This window comes from Trachypithecus francoisi, unplaced genomic scaffold, assembly GCF_009764315.1.
Source record: "Trachypithecus francoisi isolate TF-2019V2 unplaced genomic scaffold, Tfra_2.0 Contig00023, whole genome shotgun sequence".
NCBI lineage: Eukaryota > Metazoa > Chordata > Mammalia > Primates > Cercopithecidae > Trachypithecus > Trachypithecus francoisi.
The window spans coordinates 318330-331074 of NW_022680461.1; positions in this window are offsets into that span (position 1 = coordinate 318330).

The window sequence follows — 12745 nt, forward strand, 5'->3', positions numbered from 1 at the left end:
AGTGGACCTCAAGCAATCTCCAACAGACCAACAGACAGTCCTTCTGACTGTCAGACGGAAAACTATCAAACAGGAAGGACACCTATACCAAAACCCATCAGTACGTCACCATCATCAAAGACCAGAGACAGATAAAACCACAAAGATGGGGAAAAAGCAGGGCAGAAAAGCTGGAAATTCAAAAAATAAGAGCGCATCTCCCCCTGCAAAGGAGCGCAGCCCATCGCCAGCAACGGATCAAAGCTGGTCAGAGAATGACTTTGACGAGATGAGAGAAGAAGGCTTCAGTCCATCAAACTTCTCAGAGCTAAAGGAGGAATTACGTACCCAGCGCAAAGAAACTAAAAATCTTGAAAAAAAAGTGGAAGAATTGATAGCTAGAATAATTAATGCAGAGAAGATCATAAACGAAATGACAGAGATGAAAACCATGACACGAGAAATACGTGACAAATGCACAAGCTTCAGTAACCGACTCGATCAACTGGAAGAAAGAGTATCAGCGATTGAGGATCAAATGAATGAAATGAAGCGAGAAGAGAAACCAAAAGAAAAAAGAAGAAAAAGAAATGAACAAAGCCTGCAAGAAGTATGGGATTATGTAAAAAGACCAAATCTACGTCTGATTGGGGTGCCTGAAAGTGAGGGGGAAAATGGAACCAAGTTGGAAAACACTCTTCAGGATATCATCCAGGAGAACTTCCCCACCTAGTAGGGCAGGCCAACATTCAAATTCAGGAAATACAGAGAACGCCACAAAGATACTCCTCCAGAAGAGCAACTCCAAGACACATAATTGCCAGATTCACCAAAGTTGAAATGAAGGAAAAAATCTTAAGGGCAGCCAGAGAGAAAGGTCGGGTTACCCACAAAGGAAGCCCATCAGACTAACAGCAGATCTCTCGGCAGAAACTCTACAAGCCAGAAGAGAGTGGGGGCCAATATTCAACGTTCTTAAAGAAAAGAATTTTCAACCCAGAATTTCATATCCAGCCAAACTAAGTTTCATCAGTGAAGGAGAAATAAAATCCTTTACAGATAAGCAAATGCTTAGAGATTTTGTCACCACCAGGCCTGCTTACAAGAGACCCTGGCGGGCGCGGTGGCTCAAGCCTGTAATCCAGCACTTTGGGAGGCCGAGACGGGCGGATCACGAGGTCAGGAGATCGAGACCATCCTGGTAACACAGTGAAACCCCGTCTCTACTAAAAATACAAAAAAATAGCGGGCGAGATGGCGGGCGCTGTAGTCCCAGTACTCGGGAGGCTGGGCAGGAGAATGGCGTGAACCCGAGGAACCCGGGAGGCGGAGCTTGCAGTGAGCTGAGATCGCCACTGCACTCCAGCCCGGGCGACAGAGCGAGACTCCGCCTCAAAAAAAAAAAAAAAAAAAAAAAAAAAAAAAAAAAAAAAAAAAAACAAGAGACCCTGAAGGAAGCCCTAAACATGGAAAGGGACAACGGTACCAGCCATTGCAAAACATGCCAAAATGTAAAGACCATCGAGGCTAGGAAGAAACTGCATCAACTAATGAGCAAAATAACAGTTAATATCATAATGACAGGATCAAGTTCACACATAACAATATTAACCTTAAATGTCAATGGACTAAATGCTCCAATTAAAAGACACAGACTGGCAAACTGGATAAAGAGTCAAGACCATCAGTCTGCTGTATTCAGGAGACCCATCTCACATGCAGAGACATACATAGGCTCAAAATAAAGGGATGGAGGAAGATCTACCAAGCAAATGGAGAACAAAAAAAAGCAGGGGTTGCAATCCTAGTCTCTGATAAAACAGACTTTCAACCATCAAAGATCAAAAGAGACAAAGAAGGCCATTACATCATGGTAAAGGGATCAATTCAACAGGAAGAGCTAACTCTCCTAAATATCTATGCACCCAATACAGGAGCACCCAGATTCATAAAGCAAGTCCTTAGAGACCTACAAAGAGACTTAGACTCCCATACAATAATAATGGGAGATTTCAACACTCCACTGTCAACATTAGACAGATCAACGAGACAGAAGTTAACAAGGATATCCAGGAATTGAACTCATCTCTGCACCAAGCGGACCTAATAGACATCTATAGAACTCTCCACCCCAAATCAACAGAATATACATTCTTCTCGGCACCACATCGCACTTATTCCAAAATTGACCACATAATTGGAAGTAAAGCACTCCTCAGCAAATGTACAAGAACAGAAATTATAACAAACTGTCTCTCAGACCACAGTGCAATCAAACTAGAACTCAGGACTAAGAAACTCAATCAAAACCGCTCAACTACATGGAAACTGAATAACCTGCTCCTGAATGACTACTGGGTACATAACGAAATGAAAGCAGAAATAAAGATGTTCTTTGAAACCAATGAGAACAAAGATACAACATACCAGAATCTCTGGGACACATTTAAAGCAGTGTGTAGAGGGAAATTATAGCACTAAATGCCCACAAGAGAAAGCAGGAAAGATCTAAAATTGACACTTAACATCACAATTAAAAGAACTAGAGAGGCAAGAGCAAACACATTCAAAAGCTAGCAGAAGGCAAGAAATAACTAAGATCAGAGCAGAACTGAAGGAGATAGAGTCACAAAAAACCCTCCAAAAAATCAATGAATCCAGGAGTTGGTTTTTTGAAAAGATCAACAAAATTGACAGACCGCTAGCAAGACTAATAAAGAAGAAAAGAGAGAGGAATCAAATAGACGCAATAAAAAATGATAAAGGGGATATCACCACTGACCCCACAGAATACACACACCATCAGAGAATACTAAAATCATCAGAAAATAAAGAAAACTAGAGAAAATCTAGAAGAAATGGATAATTTCCTGGACACTTACACTCTCCCAAGACTGAACCAGGAAGAAGTTGAATCCCTGAATAGACCAATAGCAGGCTCTGAAATTGAGGCAACAATTAATAGCCTACCCACGAAAAAAAGTCCAGGACCAGATGGATTCACAGCTGAATTCTACCAGAGGTACAAGGAGGAGCTGGTACCATTCCTTCTGAAACTATTCCAATCAATAGAAAAAGAGGGAATCCTCCCTAACTCATTTTATGAGGCCAACATCATCCTGATACCAAAGCCTGGCAGAGACACAACAAAAAAAGAGAATTTTAGACCAATATCCCTGATGAACATCGATGCAAAAATCTCAATAAAATACTGGCAAACGGATTCAGCAGCACATCAAAAAGCTTACACCATGATCAAGTGGGCTTCATCCCTGGGATGCAAGGCTGGTTCAACATTCGCAAATCAATAAACGTAATCCAGCATATAAACAGAACCAAAGACAAGAACCACATGATTATCTCAATAGATGCAGAAAAGGCTTTTGACAAAATTCAACAGCCCTTTATGCTAAAAACGCTCAATAAATTCGGTATTGATGGAACGTACCTCAAAATAATAAGAGCTATTTACGACAAACCCACAGCTAATATCATACTGAATGAGCAAAAACTGGAAAAATTCCCTTTGAAAACTGGCACAAGACAGGGATGCCCTCTCTCACCACTCCTATTCAACATAGTGTTGGAAGTTCTGGCTAGGGCAATCAGGCAAGAGAAAGAAATCAAGGGTATCCAGTAGGAAAAGAAGAAGTCAAATTGTCCCTGTTTGCAGATGACATGATTGTATATTTAGAAAACCCCATCGTCTCAGCCCAAAATCTCCTTAAGCTGATAAGCAACTTCAGCAAAGTCTCAGGATACAAAATTAATGTGCAAAAATCACAAGCATTCTTATACACCAGTAACAGACAAGCAGAGAGCCAAGTCAGGAATGAACTTCCATTCACATTGCTTCAAAGAGAATAAAATACCTAGGAATCCAGCTTACAAGGGATGTAAAGGACCTCTTCAAGGAGAACTACAAACCACTGCTCAGTGAAATCAAAGAGGACACAAACAAATGGAAGAACATACCATGCTCATGGATAGGAAGAATCAATATCGTGAAAATGGCCATACTGCCCAAGGTATTTATAGATTCAATGCCATCCCCATCAAGCTACAATGAGTTTCTTCACAGAATTGGAAAAAACTGCTTTAAAGTTCATATGGAACCAAAAAAGAGCCCGCATTGCCAAGACAATCCTAGGTCAAAAGGACAAAGCTGGAGGCGTCACGCTACCTGACTTCAAACTATACTACAAGGCTACAGTAACCAAAACAGCATGGTACTGGTACCACAACAGAGAAATAGACCAGTGGAACAGAACAGAGTCCTCAGAAATAATACCACACATCTACAGCCATCTGATCTTTGACAAACCTGACAAAAACAAGAAATGGGGAAAGGATTCCCTATTTAATAAATGGTGCTGGGAAAATTGGCTAGCCACAAGTAGAAAGCTGAAACTGGATCCTTTCCTTACCCCTTATACGAAAATTAATTCAAGATGGATTAGAGACTTAAATGTTAGACCTAATACCATAAAAACCCTAGAAGAAAATCTAGGTAGTACCATTCAGGACATAGGCATGGGCAAGGACTTCATGTCTAAAACACCAAAAGCAACGGCAGCAAAAGCCAAAATTGACAAATGGGATCTCATTAAACTAAAGAGCTTTTGCACAGCAAAAGAAACTACCATCAGAGTGAACAGGCAACCTACAGAATGGGAGAAAATTTTTGCAACCTACTCATCTGACAAGGGCTAATATCCAGAATCTACAAAGAACTCAAACAAATATACAAGGAAAAACAAACAACCCCATCAAAAAGTGGGGAAAGGATATGAACAGACATTTCTCAAAAGAAGACATCCATACAGCCAACAGACACATGAAAAAATGCTCGTCATCACTTGCCATCAGAGAAATGCAAATCAAAACCACAATGAGATACCATCTCACACCAGTTAGAATGGCAATCATTAAGAAGTCAGGAAACAATAGATGTTGGAGAGGATGTGGAGAAATAGGAACACTTTTACACTGTTGGTGGGATTGTAAACTAGTTCAACCATTATGGAAAACAGTATGGCGATTCCTCAAGGATCTAGAACTAGATGTACCATATGACCCAGCCATCCCACTACTGGGTATATACCCAAAGGATTATAAATTACTCTACTACAAAGACACATGCACACGTATGTTTATTGCGGCACTATTCACAATAGCAAAGACTTGGAATCAACCCAATGTCCATCTGTGACAGACTGGATTCAGAAAATGTGGCACATATACACCATGGAATACTATGCAGCCATCAAAAAGGATGAGTTTGCGTCCTTTGTAGGACATGGATGCAGCTGGAAACCATCATTCTTAGCAAACTATCACAAGAAGAGAAAACCAAACACCGCATTCTCACTCATAGGTGGGAACTGAACAATGAGATCACTTGGACTCGGGAAGGGGAACATCACACACTGGGGCCTATCATGGGGAGGGGGGAGGAGGGAGGGATTGCATTGGGGAGTTATACATGATATAAACGTTATGCACATGTACCCTAGAACTTAAAGTATAATAAAAATAAAAAAAGAAAAAAAAAAAAAAAAAAAAAGGGTCAAATAAGCTAACCCAGGCTTCTTTTATGAGGACACTAATCCTTTCATGAGGGCTCCACCCTCATGATACCTAGTCACCTCCCAAAGTCTTCACTTGTTAATATCATCACATTGGGGATTAGTTTCAACAGATGTATTTACTAGTCGGGGAACACAAACATTCACAGCATAGCAAGAATCTAGATGGTATAAATGGAGAGGTATAGCATAAGTGATCTTAGAGAATCACAGAAGGAAGTGAGTTGCTGTCTACAACTTTGCTGGTCTCTGATGCCGACAGGCTAGAATGGTTTGCAACCTAGAATTGTGGGTGGCCTCTGAAGTGTGGCCTTAGGCATGAATGTACTGTTATCCACTGTTGGAGCCCAGGGTTACAGCAAATTGTCCCCTCTTCAACATCTCCACCTGTGGCCGCCTTTTGTCTTGATCTCAGTTTCCTAGAAGATGCTTTCATTTCCTTAGATGCCCAAATATCCCCTCATAGGGCACTCTGGAATTCCTGGTTTACCTGCTGCTATGATCTGAAGGTTTTGTTTGAATCCCTCCAAAATTCATATGTCGGAACCTAATCTTCAATGTAATAGCACTAAGAGGAGGAGCCTTTAGGAGGTAATTAGGTCCTGAGGGTTCTACCCTCCTGAATGGGATGAGTGACTTTATCAAAGATGCTTAGGGGCACCTGTCTGTCTCTTCCTCCATTTGAGGACACACAGACGTTGTCATCCATGAAGAACAAACCAGACACCGAATCCACTGGTGCCATGATCAGAAACTTCCTAGCCTCCAGAACTGTGAGCAATAAACCCACCAATGAAAAAGAATGAATTACCTCTATAGGAAGTGACTTATTTGAATCTCGCAGATACTATGTTGAGCAAAAGAAGTCAGATGCAAATGAATGCATGATGATTAATTCCATTTATATTAAATTCAACAATAATCCTTACAAAATTATGGTGATACAAGTCGGAAGAGTGGCTACCTCAGGGGCAGCAGGTTGTAGGGGGTGGGTGGTATTAGAGTTTGACTTGGGGAGCTGCTACCATTTTCAGTTGACTGACAACTCCTTAAATTGCACATGTACGAGTCAAGAATTTATTAAATAAAAACTTTAGTGATGAATCAGATGACTGGAATTTGTCTTTGTTACTAAGTCACCATTTAGTTTCAACCGCATCTACCCAAAGACACAGTCTTTCTCTAACCCTGACCACCCTATACCCAGAAGGTCAAATCCAAACCTTCCATCTCAACAATAACAGCATCTGCCAAACTCCCAGAATTGCTTCCTCTCAGTGCCCCTCAGTTTGAATCTAGCCCTCCTTTACTCCATGCTGAATATACAAAGATTCTCGCAAAGAGCTTCCAGGCTATTGAGGGGGAAGACAGATAAATTAATTAGGTATGGTGCATCCATCTATCCAGTTTACAAGGATATTGAAAGTGTCAATCTGTATTAATTGCTATCTTGTGCTTTGAGAGTGGCGGTATAAAGAATAATACAGCTCAGGCCCTGTAGTGAGAGGTTCTCAGTCTCCTGGTCTCATTGATTCCGTTTCAGGTTTCCACCACTTCCCACATCTCTGCCATTAAACTTTCAACAAGCTTTATGACCATGCCTTTCTAAGACACATCTTACACATCTAAGGTACTCTATTTTTGACATCAGAACTCAGGGTAATACAAAATGAGAAACTGCAAGAAATTTAAAGGAAACTGGACATCAGATCAAGTGCATAGAAATAACAGTCTCATAAAATATTCGTTAAATATGAGCATACGCTGGGACTCTTATTCTGTCTAGAAAAGGTGAGTCTCTGCAGAAGCATTTCTCCCTCAGAATTCTCTGCTATAGAAATATCTGAGCATTTGTGTGCCTTTCCAGTAGTCAAGAGATATATTACTTGCCTCAGACACTCTCTAAGGCTTCTGACCTTCCCTGAGAGTTGACAGTTCCCTCTGCAGGCTTGCAGCAGTTCCAAAAATTGAGAGAGACTCTCCAAAACTAGATTGAATTTTAGGACATGTGGACATTGTTGATTGGTACGGATTGGTGGCATTCAGGATAATGTCTCTGCCAGGTCCATCGATCTGGCTTATGTCACTAAACAATTAGGGTATAACAAATTGTCTTGGTTCTGTGTACTCAACCCAAGGAATTCTATTCTATTTGTACCTTAAAATTAAACCTGACTAAGAAGTCTCAGTGGAGGACTAGAAAGCACTAAAAATATATTATTATCTACAAACAGACATGAGGCATCTTCCTGGACTGTCTTAGCAAGGATTCTCTAGAGAAACAGAACCAATAGGAGATATAGTTATATCGATATCTAGATAGATATATTATATATTGTATTATATACTGTATATATATATATCTAGATTTAGATATATTCAATAAGATATAGAGAGATAGGTAGATACACCTATATAAATAGATAGAGATATAGATATCCATACATATAGACAGAAAGATTGACTGATTATAAGACTGGGTGATTACGGAGGCTGAGAAGTTCTGAGTTCTACAGTTGGCAAGTTGGGGACCCAAGAGATTCCATGATATAGTTCCAGCCTAAGTCCAAATGTCTAAGAAGCAGGAGAGTCAGTGGTACAAGTGCCAGTCTGAATCTGAGTCTGAAGGAAGGAAACAGTATCCCAACTCAAAGACAGTCAGGAAGAGAGAGAGTGAATTATCCCTTACTCAGAGTTTTGTTCTACTCAGATTTGCAGCAGATTGAGTGAGGCCCACCCGTGTCAGTGATCTACTTTACTCAGCTGACAAACTAAAATATTAATCTCACCCACAAATACTTTCACATACACATCCAGAATAATGCTCGACTAAGTATCTGGGCACCCCATGGTTCAGTCAAGTTGGCACATAAGATTAATCATCACATGGATCATCATATTCCCTGAACTCTAGCATATCCTATTGGGCTTTCTAATCACCTTCAGCTATGGTTTGGCGCTTAGCCTTTGACAGGTACTCAAAAAGCATATGAAGAATGTCATCTTCTAATAAGGTAAATGATCATTGTTTTCACATACTATAAGTGAAAAATCAGTACTCACACACTGAATTGATTTCAAATGTTCAAATGCATATACAGAAAACAGATGACCATATACTAAGGTGGGAGACATCTTAAACAAACCAATAATAAGGACAGTTACCATTTATCTAGAGTTTCTATTTTATTTATTTATTTATTTTGAGATAGGATCTCTGTCACCCAGGCTGGATTTCAGTGGTGTGATATTGGCTCACTGCAGCCTTCACCTCCCAGGCTCAAGCAAACCTCTCACCTCAGCCTCCCAAGTAGCTGGGACTACAGGTGCGTGCTACTACACTCAGTTAATTTTTGGATAGACAGATATAATTATTTACATATTTATTAGTTTTCATTTTATTTTTTGTAGAGATGGGTTTTGCCGTATTGTGAAGGCCGATCTCGAACTCCTCAGCTCAAGCAATCCACCTGCCTCAGCTTTCCAAAGTGCTGGAATTACAGGCATGAGCCACCACGCCCTAATGTTTTTAATGTGCTAGGCATATTTCCTTATGTAATACAACAACCTGGAGCTGCTGTATTATTATTATCTTCATTTCATGCACGAGGAATTGGAGATCCAGTGAGGTGAGGTGACTTGCTGTCACATAACAGCCGAGTGGCAGAGCTGCAATTTGAATCCAGGACTGGAGATTCCAGAGCCTCTTAACCACTCTAATTTATAGCCTCCTAACAGGAAATTTTGCTTTGTATAATTTCAAAACCATAATCAATAAAATTCAAGAATCCAGTGAGCCAAAAACAGTTCAAAGATGATCGTGGCACACAGGGGAGAGCCATAATATTACCAGACCATGGATTGGTGATGTTCCATGATTGATAGAATGAAGTCAACATGAAACAGACACTGAGAATCAAAAAACTCAGTTTGATTGTGGCTCACGCAGAAGTCATGTGACTTCTTACCCTGTTCTGGCATTTTCAGCTCCCCTCCTCTGGGCTCACTTTTGCCTGGACCTGACAGTTGGGTCCCATTCAGTTTGCATACAGGTCTTTATAACAGAGGAGAAACAATGCACCTGTCTGTCTTCCCACATCTTTTCAATGGGGACTTTGGTCTCATTCCCAGTGCTGACTTCTGGACCCCTGAGTTACTGCCCCACCCCACACATGAAGCACACATCTCCCCACCCAATGAGCCCCAGTTCCCACAATTGGGTTTCTCCTTGCTCCCTGGTGTCACTGAACTGCTACTACAGGGAGTAACGTGCCACTCTAACTCCTGTCCAAGGGTGGCAAGGAGAGAGTGACTCTCTGGCTGCCTCTTGCCAGACCACTGTTCTATAATCAAGCTAAATTCCTGGGGCCCACAGCAGTAGAAGAATGTGAGGATTTAAATGAAAAGATTTTAATTTTAGTGCTGGAAAGGAGTTTAGAGATTGTCTCCTTCAAGGTAGACAGTTAAATGGAAAAAGTGAGGTGCAGTCAGGTGCCCAAGGCAAAGGTGCATGGGAAAAGGCCATCCTTCAGTATTTAGATTATGCCAAGGAGGTAGCTGACCACAACAGTCCCAGTCCTCTTCACTGAAAAGAATGGATTTGCATCTCAGAATTGCAGCATTTGCTATCTTGAGTTTACATCAGTTCCTTCAATAATCAGCACAGATGAGATCAATACTTGAGAAGACCACATGGATAAGATAAACAGAGAGAAAGAGCTAAGTCAAAGTGGGCTGTCTTGTGTAAATTGCTCTCTCCCAAACAAAGGACTTCCAAAAATCTCAGGTGGTCAATACAGATTAAACAAGATGTAGTATATTGTTAATACAAAGGAAGGCTGCTCAAAGTGATGAAAAAGAACCTTGAGGTAAATTTTGTCACGAAGAAATCATGACAACCTTGGTCATGAGAGAGGGCCTATGCTGTTTAGAAAGGCAAACAAGAAATGGATTATGACAAGTAGAAAGTAGCAAAAATGTTTTAAAATTCAGAATCAGATATAGATTTATTATCTCTCTATGATAAATGCTGAGGAAACAATGCTGAGTGCCTCTAAATGCTGCAGTCCTGGTTAACTATTCTGAAGAAAGCAGGCTCTGCAATTACACTGCATGCCTTTGAATCTTGGCTTGGGAAAGAGATTTAAACCCTCTGAGCCTTGTGTTACTCATCTTTGAAGGAGGGATAACAATAATGATGAGGATGATGATTATGACAATAATACAGCTAGGTTGCTAAGATTATATAATATAATAGATGAATGTACCTAATACAAGGTTTATTCAGGAGCTCACTTAATGATAGGCTCTTATGCCTAAATTATAGTTAATGGTTTCTGATCAAAGCTAAACCAAGTATTTCAAGGTTCTTTGGCAGGACAAATGCAGCACAGTGTCCCTAATTATCAGAAGGAGAACAGACACTCCAGGTCAACATTGCCTTAAAGATGGCCACGAGGACGCTCTCCACTTGCAACCTCACCCCTGATTATTTCTCTAAACAAATGTCAAATGTAATGGAGGCCTTTTTCACATTAATCATGTGGTGTTCAATGTAGTCAATATGGTAGAAAGATTTAGAGTTAGAGGATACAACCTAAGTTCCAACTTCACCACTTACTAATTGTAAATGGTAATTTCAAACAAGTAGCTAATATAACAGAAATTCCATTTCCTCAGTTAACATGGCAAATTCGATAAATGGAAGAGAAAATACATTGGCTACTGGAAAGCATCGTATTTGTGAAGGAGCCATAGTAAGCGGTGAGGATGCAAGGGCATGATTATATTCACCATAATAACTTTCATCTCTGAATCACTACCATTGGCCTAAAGAGAGTAACTTGGCCCCATCCAACTCTGCCCCGTCATATCCTGCTGAAGTACTGATATTCATTCTAATTTACCTGTCTATGGTCTTATGTTCAACTCTTAACTAATCACTATGGTCAGGAGAATGATTTTTGTTGATTTGTGTAGGCCTGGGACACATGACCAACTTGAGAAGGTATAGATGTGAGTGAATAATGGTCTCCAAAGATGTCCACATTCTAAACCCTAGAACTTGTGAACATGTTATCTTTCATGGCAAAGCAGATTTTGCAGTTGTGACTAAGTTAAAGATTGGAGCCCGTGAGACCTGGATATTTTTAAAATTATTATCCAGATGGGCCCAGTGTAATCACAAGTGTCCTTGAAAGTGGAGGAGAGAGGAAGAAGATGAAATCAGAGTGATACAATAAGAGAAGGATTTGATTCTCCATTGAAAGCTTTGAAGATGGAGGAACAGGCTGTAAGCCAAAGAATGCAAGCCGCCTCTAGAAGCTGGAAAAGGCAAAGCAACGAATTTTCCCCTAGAGCCTCCAAAAGGAAAATGGCCCTGCTAACACCTTGATTTTAGCCAGTGACACTACTGATCTTCAGGACTGTAAGATAGTGTGTATTGTTTAAGCCATAAAATTTGTGGTAATGTGTTACAGCAGCAAAAGGCAACTGAAACATCATGCTACACTTTCTGAAACAATTGTGAAGAATCTGCTAGTTTAGATCCAAATTTTCAGTGTCTGACCACCACTGAGGAGGGCAAGTCCCAGCCCTCAGAGTTCAGGAACTAAAGGTTTACATGAACAAAATTCTTATTTTCCTGGTAGATAGTTCAACTACCTAAAATGATCCTTACCAGGGAAAGAAAAACCACAGTCTGAGGAGGGTAAGAACAGGGCTGCATAGCCTGCTGCACTGAAAGCAGGCTGGAGAAATGGCCCAGATACTGCTCTCTGACTCTGCCAGTGGAGTAAGCGGCAAAGTGATACACGTGATTGCCACAGGGAAAGCAGGTACCGACTTCTCCTTCCATAAACTCTCCCTGTGGGCTGTTGGTGTGGTGCCATTGACAATGCATCCAGCAGTGCTTCGTGGTGCCACAGGTAAAGATGGGTTTTGTGCCAACGGGCAGAGTAGAGAACACAGTTCATCCCAGGAAATTCAGGACACTCATCATATACAGAGTTGTCAGCTTTCCAAGTCAGGCATCCCCTTCCATCCTTTTTCAAGGTTATAACTGGGACAGCCTCACATGGGCCATGCCAAAGTCTGCAAGCTCCATACCCCAGGGGCTTGAAACGCGTTTGAGACACAAAGGGTCAAGTGTGAGCAATATGAGCCACAGCCGGAGAAAC